The sequence below is a fragment of the Oryctolagus cuniculus genome, chromosome 3 (assembly GCF_051225735.1).
Source record: "Oryctolagus cuniculus isolate XC-2025 breed Fujian yellow rabbit chromosome 3, ASM5122573v1, whole genome shotgun sequence".
Classification (NCBI taxonomy): Eukaryota; Metazoa; Chordata; class Mammalia; order Lagomorpha; family Leporidae; genus Oryctolagus; species Oryctolagus cuniculus.
The window spans coordinates 64,163,630-64,178,161 of NC_142869.1; the positions used below are offsets into that span (position 1 = coordinate 64,163,630).

The following is a 14,532-nucleotide window of genomic DNA, read 5'->3' on the forward strand; positions in this document are numbered from 1 at the left end:
TGCTGTGGAAACAGTGGAGCAGCCAGTCCAAGTGACAGCTGCACTTGTAATGAGGAAGCCCTGTCTCCTCTCCACACTTTTACTCTGCCATCTACCCAGTTAGTAGGCAGTCAACATTTTTTTCGTTAAAGACTTATTTATTTATTTATTTGAAAGCAAATTTACAGAGAGAGGGAGGGAGGGAGAGAGAGGAGGAGAGGAAGAGAGAGAGCTTTCATCTGGTGGTTCACTCCTCAAATGGTGCAACAACCAGTCAGGTCTGGGCCAAGCTGAACCCAGGGGACTGGAACTCCATCTGAGTCTCCCAAGTGGGTGTCAGGGGCCCAAGCACTTGGGCCACCATCCTCTGCTTTCCCAGGCACATTAGTATGGCGCTAGATCAGAAGTGGAGCAACTGAACCCTCTGCTCCATTCTTAGCTCTTCTAATCCCTTCTTTAACACCCTGGATCTTTTGCTGTGGTCTCATTTGTCAAACTATAGTGTATTGATGAACTTGCTCATCTTTCTCCCTGTTAGGATATGGGTTATTTAAAAACTGGGACAAGATCTTTTTCCTCTGTATTTTACACAGTTGATCTCAAAAATTCATTTGCTTCAGTGCTGTTTGAAATGTTTATACCTGTCCTAGCACACACGTGACCATCTTTACACACAAGAGAAACCTGAAATATGAGCAGTCTTACAAACTCCAAATTAAATATCAACATTACACCATGTACATCATAAGGGTAAACATTTTAAAGAGGTTGCAGAGTAAAGTCACCTTAGGTCGAGGGTTTGTGGTAGGCTGTTCTAGTAATGGCTTCCAATTTCTTCATGTCCCCGTGCAGGCACCTCTCACACTGATTCTGAGCTTATACCATATGACTTACTTTGGCCAGTGCAATAACAGAAACATGAGAGATGTGGAGAGTGCATTTTTTTTTTTTGCACATAGAGCCATGGCTATGGTCATCATGTGAAGAAGCATGGGTTAGCTTGCTAAATGATGAGACACATGGCTCAGTTGCTTTCACGGCTCTACCCAAATGCAAATCATCTTCTGGACATGTGAGTGAGGCTGTCCTGGTTCATTCAGCTCTCAGTTGCCCAGTCAACTGAGCCCATGAACAAGTGAACAAGTCTGGTCCAAAGCAATCAGTGGTGACCCAGGTCAGCAACAGTACCACGCTGGCCAAAGACTTGTAGCAAAGTTAAATGAAAATAGATCTTAGTAAAAAACAAGACTGGGAATAGGAGAGGGAAGAGGAAGATGAGGAGAGAAAGAAGAGTGTGGATGGGAGGGTGGGTATAGTGGAAATAATTACTGAGTTCCTAAAATTGTATTTATGAAATGCACACAAATAAATGAATAAAAATGTTTTTTATATATATAAGAAAGTATAAAAATGGCAATTTTTTGAAGACATTAAGTTATGGGTGGTATGTTTCACAGAAAAAGCCACCTGAAACAAGATGGAAACTTGTGCTTTTATTCTAGGTGGTCAAAATAGTGTCTGGGAAAGCAGATATTGTATTGGCAGGCCCAAACAGATATATCCTAGGCATGGGATAGGCCAGGGAAAAATTGTCAAAAAGTCATTGGTTTCAACCTATGGATATTTGACATTTTTGGTCATTAGGTAAAGCTTATCCACTTGCAGAAGAAAGAAGGACATAGGATGATGTTAAGAAATATACTGTGATGCTGATGGGATTGGAGTGTGCTGGGTTGGGACTCAGGAACACAAATTGGGCAGAGCTAAAGAGTATGGTGCTATAGAGGACAATGCTTTAGTTGTAGCCACCTCTCCAAGCTTTTGTATTTTTCTAAAACGTTGTTTTTTTTAAAAAAATTATTTTATTTATTGGAAAAGCAGAGAGAGAGAGAGAGAGAGAGCTAGCACCGTCATCCACTGGTTCATTCCCCAAATGCCCAAAACAGCCAGGGTTTGGCCAGGCTACAACTGAGACCAAAAATTAATCTGTGTCTCCCACATGAGTGGCAGGGACTCAAGTACTTGAGCCATTGCCTGCTGCTTCCCAGGATACATATTAGCAGGAAGCAAGTATCAGGAGTCAGAACTCAAACCTAGGCCTTTGCTACAAAATTTAGGCATCTATCCCAAGTGGCATCTTAACTGCTATGCCAGATACCTGCTTTCCCCTTTTTATTATTTAATTTATTTGAAAAATAAATGTGTGGAGAGAGAAATGGGGGAGAAAGACTTTTGTTTGTAAGGACTTTTCTGAAGGTCGTGGGTGCATCACAGCTTGCAAGGTCACCTCTTGCAAAGACAGAGTTAAGACTTTATTCTACTACTCTGAGGTTGTTACCAAGTGACACACAAATCCCTATTATTTTTAGTTTCTGCTTTTTGGAGTCATGACATTGAAGTTTAACAACATTTAACAGATTTGTTTAACAAATATCTACCTATTTCCTTTGGTGCCAACCAATGTGATTTGTGCTAGAGATACAAAATCTCTTTTCTCAAAGTGCTTGTAATCAGTAAGTTTGACAGGTAAGTGAATAGAATAGATATTACTGGAGGTGAGTGCAATGATAAAGGTGAGGATAGAGGCACATACGAGGAGGATCTAGATAAGCCTGCAGGTGAGGGTAGACAGAGGGTTCACTTGATAGCAACAAGAGCTCTGAGGCTTCTCATAGTATTGCAATCTGATTTAGCTGACAGAGTAAAGTTTTTTTTCTTTTTTTTTTTTTAAAGGACTTTGGTGTTTTTAAGTATTTCAACATACGATGATGGATTGGAGGAACATTGAGAACAGACCCCTCCTACCTTCAACCTTATCTTTCATACTTGGCTTCTGTCCAGTTCAAATGTGTTCCTGATGGGGGAAACACAACTTTCCAAATCAAGGTGCCAGTCATCAGCCTGAGGGCCAAGATGACCAGGTTACGTCTTTATGTGCCTAATGGCCAGAAGTAGGAGGGTGTTCACAAGCTAGTTGTTTGGTCACATTTGAGTAGTGTGATTGCTTTAACTTTTCCTATTGTATATTTAGCTTCATATCTGAATTTCAAGAACACTCACTGTATGTCTGTTTTTTGTTTTTTTTTTTTTTTTTTTTTTTTTTTTTTTTTTTTTTGACAGGCAGAGTGGACAGTGAGAGAGAGAGAGAGAAAGGTCTTCCTTTTGCCGTTGGTTCACCCTCCAATGGCCGCCGCGGCCGGCCCGGCGCACCGCGCTGATCCGATGACAGGAGCCAGGTACTTATCCTGGTCTCCCATGCGGGTGCAGGGCCCAAGCACTTGGGCCATCCTCCACTGCCTTCCCGGGCCACAGCAGAGAGCTGGCCTGGAAGAGGGGCAACCGGGACAGAATCCGGCGCCCCGACCGGGACTAGAACCTGGTGTGCCGGCGCCGCAAGGCGGAGGCTTAGCCTAGTGAGTTGCGGCGCCAGCCTCACCGTATGTCTTACAGTTGGTGTGTGGAGGGCTTAGAATGGTGCAGATACCACCTTCTAAAAAGGACAGCCCATTTAAGGAGGATGTTTAGAGAAAGTTTTTTGATAAAGGATGCTTGTTATTTTGGAGGAGCTACCCAGCTTTGGCACACTCCTGTTTTTAAATGTGGGCAATTCATGAACTTATGACACTTAGTGTAACCTCTCCTATTTTGAGAAGCAGAAAAATACTAAATAACTTTTTCAGTATTGTCAGCTGGGGGCAGGCACCTAGGGTTGGTCAACGAGATGTAGACATTGAAGATGTTGCTTCTGGAACTATTGCTGTAAAGAACCAGGGACCACGGAGAAATCCCTGCTCAGCTGTGGACTAGTTCAGTGTCCACAGAGGCAGCAATGGGTAGTACAATGGGGTCAGTCATATGAGACACATTGTTTTGTAGCAGGCCTTGAACCATGATTGCAGGACAGTTCTCTGGATGATGTTTGACTGATTGGCTGCTCAACCTCTTTCTCATTTGTACTTTCCAAGAATAACAGTAGGTGTGCTGGGAATGCAACATCCTGAGACAAGGGGGGACAAACTGGAAGAGCCTGAGCTCTGTTCCTGTCCAGTCCAGGAACAGAATGTCCTTCAGTGCTTTAGCCCAGTGAGGTCCGTCATCCCCAGGCGATATAAGCCAGGGTGAGCGTTTTCCAGAGTCTCTCAGCTGCAATCGTGTGGGTCTTGTGTAACAAGACTCCATTTACCCTGGTTAGCTTTTCTAAGCCTGGGGGACTTTCTTGTCATGAGCCCTGGGCTTCTGTTGTCCCTTGCTTCCTGGCTGTGTGTATTTTGCCTTACTTGGCTTGAGCAAGTAGTAAATAAAGCCCAAGATGCAGCAGACTGAAGTAGTAACCAGTGAACAGTGAACCTGTTTTGCAGCAGTACAGCTGCCTGGCCTCCCTTCTCTCCTGCTTTTCAAGTCTGCATCTCTGGCCTTCTAGGTAATTCTGTGCGCTGCCCAATTTCCTTTCAGTGATTATTTTTCCTTGAATGAGGTCATTGCTAGCAATTAAGAATACTGACTGATAGACTCAATTTTTATAATTTTAAAAGAGAGAATGGGGTAGAGACTTAGCAAAGCAGGCTGGCTGATCACATTAGTTGAGATTTAGTTTCTGAAAAAAGAATCCACTCTAGCAGGAAGGGAAATTAATGGACTCACGGAATCATTGGGAGGTTTGAAGAAATAGATCTTTCTGAGCTTTATGAAAAACTCTCTGTTCTTTGCTTACTTATTATGTATTGTTGACTGCCCATCTCTACTACTAGGTTGTAAGCCCCAGTGAGTGAAGTAATGTCTGTTTTTTCCCCTTATATTCTCCAATCAACTAGAGAAGTGTCTGGTACATGTAGGTACCCAATAACTAATACAGGGAACACTTAAATGAGGGAAACTGAAAGAAAGTCTTTTAGCCAATTCCTAAAGATACCATAAGTTATGGATGACTTTTCTAAGTTGGGAGATATTTGACAATATTTCAGAGAACTTGTAGGAATACAGTCAATTTGGGCCTTACTGTCCACTAAATGGAGCCATTTTTCCCCCAAAAGGATGAGTCAGTACATCAATATTTAATGTGTATAATTTAGTTCATCTCCCACACAGAGGGTGATATGAGTAGTATATATTTCTGGCTTGTATTGCTGGCAATTTTTGATTAGAGAGTTTTTGATTTATAAATTTTTGATTAAAGCTCTTGGATTGTGTTATGTTATATTTTAATGTACTATAATATATAATTTATTATATGTTATGTAGTATATAATAATGTATTTATTATTATATGTAGTAATATAAAATATTTAATATGTTATGTGAGATAAGATTGGGCTGATTTAAATATTTGGGTTAATTTGGACCAGGTAAGCCTCAGCAATAAAATCAAAGGTTTGTCAATGGTAAAGAATTTCTTAAAGATTCTGGGAAGAGTTTGACAGGTTTGAAGAAAGGGAAACCAAAGGGGAAAGGGTGTAATAGCCTAGGTTTTGTGAAGAATCTCAATTTAAAGTAGCTGACCTCTAAATTACTACTTTAATTTTCATTTAAAAATTTTTTAAAAAAGGTTTATTTATTTACTTGAAAGATTCAGAGAGAAAGAGAGAGAGAGAGAATCTTACATCTACTGATTCACTCTAAAAGTGCCCACATCAGCCAGGGCTGGGCCACACTAAAAGCAGGAGACAGAACTCCATCTGGATCTCCCACATGCATGGCAAGGACTCAAATATTTGAGCCATCATTTGCTGTCTTTCCAGACACATTAGCAGGAGGTGGGATGAGAAGCAGATTATCTGGGACTCAAACCAGCTGCTGATACGGGATATTGCTGTCCCAGGTGGCAACCTTACCAGCTGTGTCACAGCATCCGCCCTGTGATTTTTAAATTTTGATATGTGGCAGGAACTTACTCTTGGTATGCTCTAGTATTGATTATAATTGTGATTGCCAAGGTTTTTGCAGGGCAGCATACAGTTTTTGCTTTGTGGGCATGCTAGTATAGTGGTTAGGGTGTGGGGGCAGGAGATTGTATATAGTATGTGCGCATGCTCTAACAGTGTCACTGCTATGAGAGTAGGTTAGTAAAAGGGAAAACAGGCATTGTAGGGTACTATAAAGTTTCAGCAGGGGGCCTATCAGGGTTTGGTTTCTTCCTTCTTTGGGTTTCCTTCTTCCTCCCTCCCTCCCTCCCTCCTTCCTTCCGTCCCTACTTCCTTCTTTTTCTTCATTTTTCCCCTTCATACCTTCTTTCCTTTCCTTCATTTTTAGTTCTATTCAGTCCATATATTTAAAAAAAAAGTCACAACAGTATACCTCAAAACCCAATTAAATTCATTTATGAAAAATTCCATTAAAAGAACATTAAAAAAACTACTCTAATTCAATAGGAGCTGGGAGTCTTAGAATAAGCCTGTCACTTCCATTTTTAATCACTAAATTTTTATTGATAGACTTTGCAACAATGATCTCTTTTTTTTTTTTAAGATTTTTATTTATTTGAAAGACAGAGTTGCAGAGAAAAGTAGAGACAGAGAGAGAGAGAGGTCTTCCTCCCGCTGGTTCACTCCCCAGATAGCCGCAATGGCTGGAGCTATGCCGATCCGAAGCCAGGAGCCAGGAGCTTCTTCTGGGTCTCCCACATGGGTGCAGGGGCCCAAGTACTTGGGCCATCTTGTACTGCTTTCCCAGACCATAGCAGAGAGCTGGATCGGAAGAGGAGCAGCTGGGACTAGAACGGGCACCCATATGGGATGCTGGCACTTCAGGCCAGGGCTTTAACCTGCTGTGCCACAGCACCGGCCCCCAACAATAGTCTTTATTTATTTATTTTTATTAAAGACATTTATTTATTTGAAAGACTGAGTTAGAGAGAGGGAGAGACAGAGAGAGAGATCTTCCATCCACTGGTTCAATACCCAGATGGCTGCAAGGGCCAGGGCAGGGCCAGGATGAAGGCAGGAGCCAGGAGATTCTTCCAGGTCTTCCATGTCAGTGCAGTGGCCCAAGCACTTGGGCCATCGTCCAGTGCTTTCCCAGGCCATTAGCAGGGGGCTGGATTGGAAGTGGAGCAGCTGGGACACCAACTTTTGCCCATATGGGATGCTGGCATCACAGGTGGTGGCTTTACCCACCACGCCACAACGCTGGCCCCAATCTTTCATTTAAGTAACTATGTTTACATCCCCAATAAATCCTCAGCTCCTTCCCATGTTCAAGTAAAAGGAAAAACAAAGTCCTGTAAGGTCTCTTTATTTATTTTCACAAAGGCACAGGGCTGAAATGACCACCAGAGCTTGAATAGTTATAGAAAGTAACTGCAAGCTAACCCCATCCAGGTCAGCAAGGTGTCTATTTACAATACAGCTTTAGTTCAAACATTGACTGTTTTTAACTGTTAATAATGAAGCCGCAGGAAACAATGAATTAGCTACGTGGGCAAAATATTCCCCTGTGGCTGGAAAACCGGCTGGGGTCTGCTGAGGAACTGAGCCAGGCTGGTTGGTTCCCTGGGCTTCTGTGAAGCAGGAAGGCCTCCTCTTCTCCGAGTCTTAAGCACATTACTGTGATACAAACAAAATAAGAAGTCTATGGGACTTTCAAAAGCCTTGGTAAACAGAATCAGAATAGATACCAGAGTCCGTCCACCAGGACATCAGAGACACCGTGGTTTCTGTGCAGATCCAGTGTAAAACAGAGTTGTTCTAGAGGTGTAGAAGGTTCTCTTCGTCATCATATTATTCACCTAATTCTTTTATTGCTTGTCTGCAAAGTCTTTTGAGGTAAAGAAATTGAAATCCTTGGACTTTTAAAAACTTGTTGACCAATCTTATAAAAACTTTTTCTCCCAAGAAATTCTCCAGTGTGCTTGTTAAAGAGATATTTGAGTGTTATCAGTGATCAAACAAATTCCTAACCACAAGGTCCTCCCCAGTAAGCCTTCCTTCAGTAACTGGGAGGAAAAATTCCACCTGACCTTGTATCTTGCTTAATGCCCTTCTCACTTACATCTTAATTGCTCTGAAACACTGCCTCGTTGTTTGCATATAGGTATATTTTAAATGCACAATAGCATTGTGCTTGAGATACTAGATGCATAAATACTGACTTGAGTCAAACAGGACTTTAACACTACAGGGAAGAATTTTCTCAGAGGAACATTGAGGAACACTCCTGACAAGTCACTCTGTGGGACTCAGTGCAGAATGCTTAACATTTTTTTTTTTTAATATTGGAAAGAGCCAATGTATGGTTTATCTGTTTTGGAAGTTGGCTATTTTCACATACTTGATTTTTATGAATTATCTATTAAACAAACAAAAATGAGCAAGAAATGAAACTATTCCTTTATAACAGACTTAGTTTCTATTCCGAGAATTCCTTTTTTCTGATAAAGAAAAATGTATTCTTTGTCAATTTGGGACTTGACACTGTCTAATTGGGATAATTCCAGGTTTCCTCCCTCCCTTACATCTTGCATCTAAATTCTTGGTCCTTAGATAGATATGGGCAAGGCAGCAGAGTGGCCAGGGCACACACTGTGCAGAAGTCATTTATTCAAGCAGGCAGCTCCTGTGCTGTCCTTGGTCTTGTGGCCCTTGGCCGCAGCCACTACCGTTCCCTGTTCAGCAAGGGAGCCCTGGCAGGTGTGCCTTGTGTCAGTGTCACATTCAGCTGCTCTCGTCTGCATTGCAAGCACATCATGACCCAGTGAGGCTGCCTCAGGCCGTTGTCTTCAACACTGCGTGCAGGATACAGGTATTTCTACTCAACTGCTCCGGCTTCAGCCTGTGCTGGGGTAAGGTTCTGGGTGTTGCTGCTCTGCTGGGCCCACATGGTAGTGGGACACTGGTCTTCTCTGTGTTTATCCTCCCAGATTGAGCAGGAAACTCTCTTTTGGTTCGTCTTCCATCTCTAGAATCAATCTAGGACTGAGGGGCCAGGGCTTAGGAGCCTTCCCACAGGCACTTGCTTCCCTGTTCTCTTCTAAATCCTGGCTTTCTTCTTTCTTCAGGGTTAGGAAAATTGACTTTCTTACTGATCATGTGCCCTCCAGACCATTCCTGTTTTAAACCTGGACTATAGCTTTTTATTTTTAAAGATTTATTTTATTTGAAAGACAGAGTTACAGAGAGAGGTAGAGGCAGAGAGAGAGGTCTTCCATTTGCTGGTTCACACCCCAGATGGCTGTAACAGCCAGAGCTGTGCCAGTCCGAAGCCAGGAGCCAGGAGCTTCTTCCAGGTCTCCCACGCGGGTGCAGGGACCCAAGGACTTGGGCCATCTTCTACTGTTTTCCCAGGCCATAGTAGAGAGCTGGATCAGAAGAGGCGCAGCCGGGACTAGAACCAGTGCCCACATGGGATGCTGGCGCTTTAGGCCAGGGCTTTAACCCGTTGTACCGTGGTGTTGGCCCATGATTCATTTATTCTCTGGTTCCCTGAGGCAGTGGCTACCATGTGGTCTGTTTGCAGGAGAAAAAAGTTGAAGGGCAAAGAAAATCTCCAGAGCATTGTCAGTCAGCGTGTCTCAGGATCACCCTGCCATGCTGGACTTCCTTAAAGCCCCCCCAGATCTGGTCACTGCTTTTATTTGTCCTGTTCAATTTCCAACATTTTCTTTTTACGTCTTTCTGCTTTAAGAGTTCTGAACTCCTGACGATCTGAGGTTCCATCTGTAACTCTGGTATCTTTCAAATTTTTTTAATTAACAATAACTGTGTATTTATGGGCTACAGAGTAACATACCAGTAAACATATGTAATGTGCACTGATCAATCAAAATAATCAATATTTCCCCTTCTTTGACATTATCTTGTGAGTGGATCCTAGGGGCGCCTCTCTTCTGTTTTCTCATAAAATAAATAAAAATTGTTGTGAACCATAGTCCCCCCATTATGCTGCACAACACTAAGAACTTCCTAAGACCTAACTCAGGTTTGGTACCCGTTATCCAAAGTCCTTCTATCTACCACTGTCTCTCCTGGCCTCTAGTAATTACTATTTTGTGGTCAGATTGAGGTTTTTATTTATTTATTTTTCTTCTGTATATGAGCAAGAACATGCAATATAATCCAGCAATCCTGCTGCTAGGAATATATCCAAAAGACAGAAAATCATTCTATCAAAGAGATCACTGCTCCACCATATCTATTGTGACATTATCCACAATAGCTAAGATTTGGAATCTACTAAGATGCCCATCATCAGGTGAATGGATAAAGAAAATGTGACACACACACACACACACACACAATGGAATATTACTCAGCCATAAGAAAGAATGAAATCCTGTCATTTGCCACCAAATGGATGGGACTTAAGGGTAGCAAGCCAGACACAGAAAGACAAATGCTGCGTGTTCTCCATCATTTTTGTAGCTCTAGCTTCTGACACTTGCCTTACTATGTGTAAGGGTTGATGATTACTGTGCAATTTTCTCAGTTAGTTTTAAAAATGCCGACTGGCACAGTTTTACCAATAGAACTCTGTCTTGCTTGGTTGTGGCTACAGAAAGGAAAATCTGAAGGGGACTGTGTGTATGTTCATGTTGCTGTAACAAACATAGACTGAGTAGTTGATAAGTAATAGAAGTGTACCTCTCAGTTCTGGTGGTTGGGGAGCCCAAGATCGAGTTGCTGGCAGATTTGGTGTCTGGGAAAGGCTTCTGCTCTTTTTTCCAGGTGGTCCCTCTTCTTGTGTCCTTACAGGGCAGCAAGGACAGAAGGGTCAAGGCAGCACTCTTCAAACCCTGTTTCTAAGGGCACTACTCTCATGCATGAGGGCAGAGCTCCCATGACAAAGGCCCTGTCTCTTTACATTAATTCACTGGGGATTCAGTGGCAGCACATGAATTTGTAAGGGGCGGGAATGGATACCGACATTTGGACCATGGCAGTGATTCACTCATGGATGAGATGGAGTTGGAATGTGGGTCTCAGGAAGGGTGAGGAGGACAGGTAGACGATGGGTTACATGACAGGGAGACTGGGAGTGAGAATGGAGAGTCCTTTGGTGGGGAGTTTTGGAAGGCCCAGTACATTTTGTGCTGTAGTTTTACTTGGCTCTGATTTTTTTTTTTTTGACAGGCAGAGTGGACAGTGAGAGAGAGAGAGACAGAGAGAAAGGTCTTCCTTTGCCGTTGGTTCACCCTCCAATGGCCGCCATGGCTGGCGCGCTGCGGCCGGCGCACCGTACTGATCCGAAGGCAGGAGCCAGGTGCTTCTCCTGGTCTCCAATGGGGTGCAGGGCCCAAGCACTTGGGCCATCCTCCACTGCACTCCCTGGCCATAGCAGAGAGCTGGCCTGGAAGAGGGGCAACCGGGACAGAATCCGGCACCCCGGCCGGGACTAGAACCTGGTGTGCTGGTGCTTGCAAGGTGGAGGATTAGCCTATTGAGCCGCGGGGCAGGCCTTGGCTCTGATTTTTCTTTGATCATTATCATGGAAATTTGCCTGCTTAAGAATGCAATGGCACGTAAACACTTGTAGTAGGAAATACTTTCAGCCTAGATCCCACCCATTCAATGAAAATCATTATTTAGGCTGGTGCCAGGGCTCACTAGGCTAATCCTCCGCCTGCGGCACTGGCACACTGGGTTCTAGTCCCGGTCGGGGCACCGGATTCTGTCCTGGTTTCTCCTCTTCCAGTCCAGCTCTCTGCTGTGGCCTGGGAGTGCAGTGGAGGATGGCCCAGGTGCTTGGGCCCTGCACCCGCATGGGAGACCAGGAGGAAGCACCTGGCTCCTGTAGCGGCCACTTGGGTGGTGAACCAACGGAAAAAGGAAGACCTTTCTCCCTGTCTCTCTCTCTCTCACTGTCTAACTCTGCCTGTCAAAAAAAAAATCATTATTTAGTACTTTGGTGGATGATGAGCAGGATGGTTTAAAAAAAAAAACAAAATTATTCACTGACACTTGTTAAAGACAGACATTTGGCTTGATGGTTAAGCCAACAGATAGTCTGCCCCTGTGCTACATGGGTGTACCTGTACTCCATGCCTGGCTCTGGCTCCTGATTCCAGCTTTCTGCTGATGTGCACCCTGGGAGGCAGCACAATGGCTCAAGCGGTTAAGTGTCTGCCACCCATTTGGGAGACCTAGATTGTGTTCCTGGCTCTCAGCTTTGGCTCCCCACTGCCCCACGTCCTGGGTGTTTATGGACATTTGGGGACTGAACCAGCAGATGTTAAGGCAGACTTTATTCAAGAGGAGTCCATGGACCTTGCAGTAGGCACAGAGATTCACTGTAATGGCATCTTGAACTGTGGGATAAAGGCTGAGACTGACTCCAATAAGGACTAGTGAGGATTTATAACCAAGGATCAGGGTAGGGGTCGATGGCTAGAAATTACCAAAAGAAAGCAGAAAGTATAGGAGCTTCTGGCTAAGTGGATTTCATGGGGTTCTTGCTGAAAGCAGGCCAGGGAGATCAGATATAGAGTGGTCAGATACTAAGGGTCTGGGACTTCACAAAACTGACTCAGCAAGATTCTTGCTTCAACTGGTCTCTATAAGGGCAGAGAGGGAAAGCCAAGGTCAAGCATAGTCAGGTAAGGAGCTCAGAGGAATCTGATTCAAGTTTGGCCAAAGACAAAGCCTTTCGTGTAGGTCATGCCAATAACAAGATGAAGGCAATAAGCCAAGGTACAAATGGAAGGTTACGGGAACTTTGCTCAAATTTTCTCTAGACAGACTCTGAATTAAGTGACAAAGTATGGCAACATCCGATTCAGAGGTCTGAATATTTTTTAAAAATGGTCCACTTACTGATTCAGGGCTCGTATGTTCTACTAGAATGGCTCATTGCCAAGTCAAACAAGTGTGGCTGTGTCGGGATCAGGGTCTCAGGGAGTGAGCTTGTGTTGCAATTCTCCCTGCTACATGTAGGCTTGTGACTGACACTGAGGGGCCACATGCCCACCGGGAAGGAGAAATTGGGCCATAAGCATTGACTTGTGACTACAAAATGTGTTTCTTTGGCCCACCTCACCTCCAATTTTGAAGTTGCCAAAGGATACCTTACGTGGTCTGAAAACCTGGCCACCATGAGACTGCCTTCATTTTCCCCTTGGTTGGGATGGTTGAGGGAGTGTTTCTGGTTGCCACTGATGCCACCACCCAACAGCAGTACTGCAAGGGTTGCTGTCCGTATTAAGAGGAACAGCGGCTGGTGCTGCTGCCTCCTCCAGTTTACCTGCTGCTATGCTACACTCCTGTGCTTTGGCCCCTGCACACCTACTGAGATTCTTGAGAACTCAGCTGTCAATCTCCTCTTCTCTTTCATCTGGTGCTTGCATTCAACTTCTTGGGATACATTTTTCCCAGGAAGTTCCACCCTTCCTATCAAATCTCCAAATAGTCCTCAATGTAGTCAAACCTTAAATTCAAGATGGAAACATCAAGTATATGCACACTTGCAATCATGAAACCCTTTGTATATATAGAATTTAATAGATTCCCTGCTTATTAATTTTTAGTCATTAACTCAATTAAAAATGTTCTTAAGGTGGGTGTTTGGTACAAAAATTAAGTTGCTGCTTTGGACACTTGCATCCCCTATTGGAGTGCCTGCTTTGAGTCCTGGCTCCTCTGCTCTGATCCAGCTTCTTGCTGGTGCACATCCTGGGAAGCAGCAGATGGTTGCTCAGGTAGTTAGGTTTCTGCCACATATATGGGAGGCCTGGATGGGCTCTGGTCTTCAGCCTGGCTGTTGCGGGCATTGGGGAGTGAACCAACAGATGGAAGATCTCTTTCTCTCTGTCTGTCTTTGTTTTTTTTTTTTTTTCAAATGAAAATGAAAATAAATAAAAATTTAAAATATATTCTTTAGGGGCCGGCGCAGTAGTACAACGGGTTAAAGCCCTGGCCTGAAGTGCTGGCATCCTATATGGGCGCCGATTCTAGTCCCAGTTGCTCCTCTTCCAATCCAGCTCTCTGCTATGGCCTGGGATATCAGTAGAAGATGGCCCAAGTGCTTGGGCCACTGCACCCACGTGGGAGACCTGGAAGAAGCTCCTGGCTCCTGGCTTCGGATTGGCGCAGCTCCGGTCATTGCGGCTATCTGGGGAGTGAACCAATGGATGGAAGACCTCTCTCTCTGTCTCTACCTCTCTCTGTAACTCTGTCTTTCAAATAAATAAAATAAATCTTAAAAAAAATAAAATAAAATATATTCTCCAGGTTGTTCTGGCCCCTAGTCATCAGTGATTAGCCATAATATATATTTAAATCTGTAATTCTAAAATCTAGGATTTGTTAGAAGAAAGCAAGAGCTTGTCTCTACCAGAAAATGATAAAGCTAGTATGTTGTAATGTACATGTGTTTGGACCTTGATTGATTTTTCATAGGTGTATGGGTTCAAGATGTCAACTGAACAGATTCTACTGACAACTGCTTGGCATTTAAGAAATGAAATGAAATTCTTTCTATTAATAAATCCTAGCTTTGTTACTTTAACAAAAACCAAGTAATTTCAGGATTAACAACGAGGGGCTTTATGTCTGTGAGGAAGACGTGTTCAGAGGTGACAGAGAAGAATTTACTTGGAAGTGTAGAGGTTTGTAATATGAAGCTGCAAAG

The 14,532-nt window shown here is 43.6% G+C and overlaps 1 long non-coding RNA gene across 1 annotated transcript; it reads left to right on the forward strand.

The window, feature by feature from the left end:
* Positions 1-4,293: 4,293 nt before the first annotated feature.
* LOC149127355 (uncharacterized) lies at positions 4,294-14,134 on the forward strand. The gene is made up of 2 exons (XR_016230763.1): positions 4,294-4,399; positions 13,783-14,134. It is a non-coding gene; the product is annotated as an uncharacterized LOC149127355 (long non-coding RNA).
* The last annotated feature ends 398 nt before the right edge of the window (positions 14,135-14,532 follow it).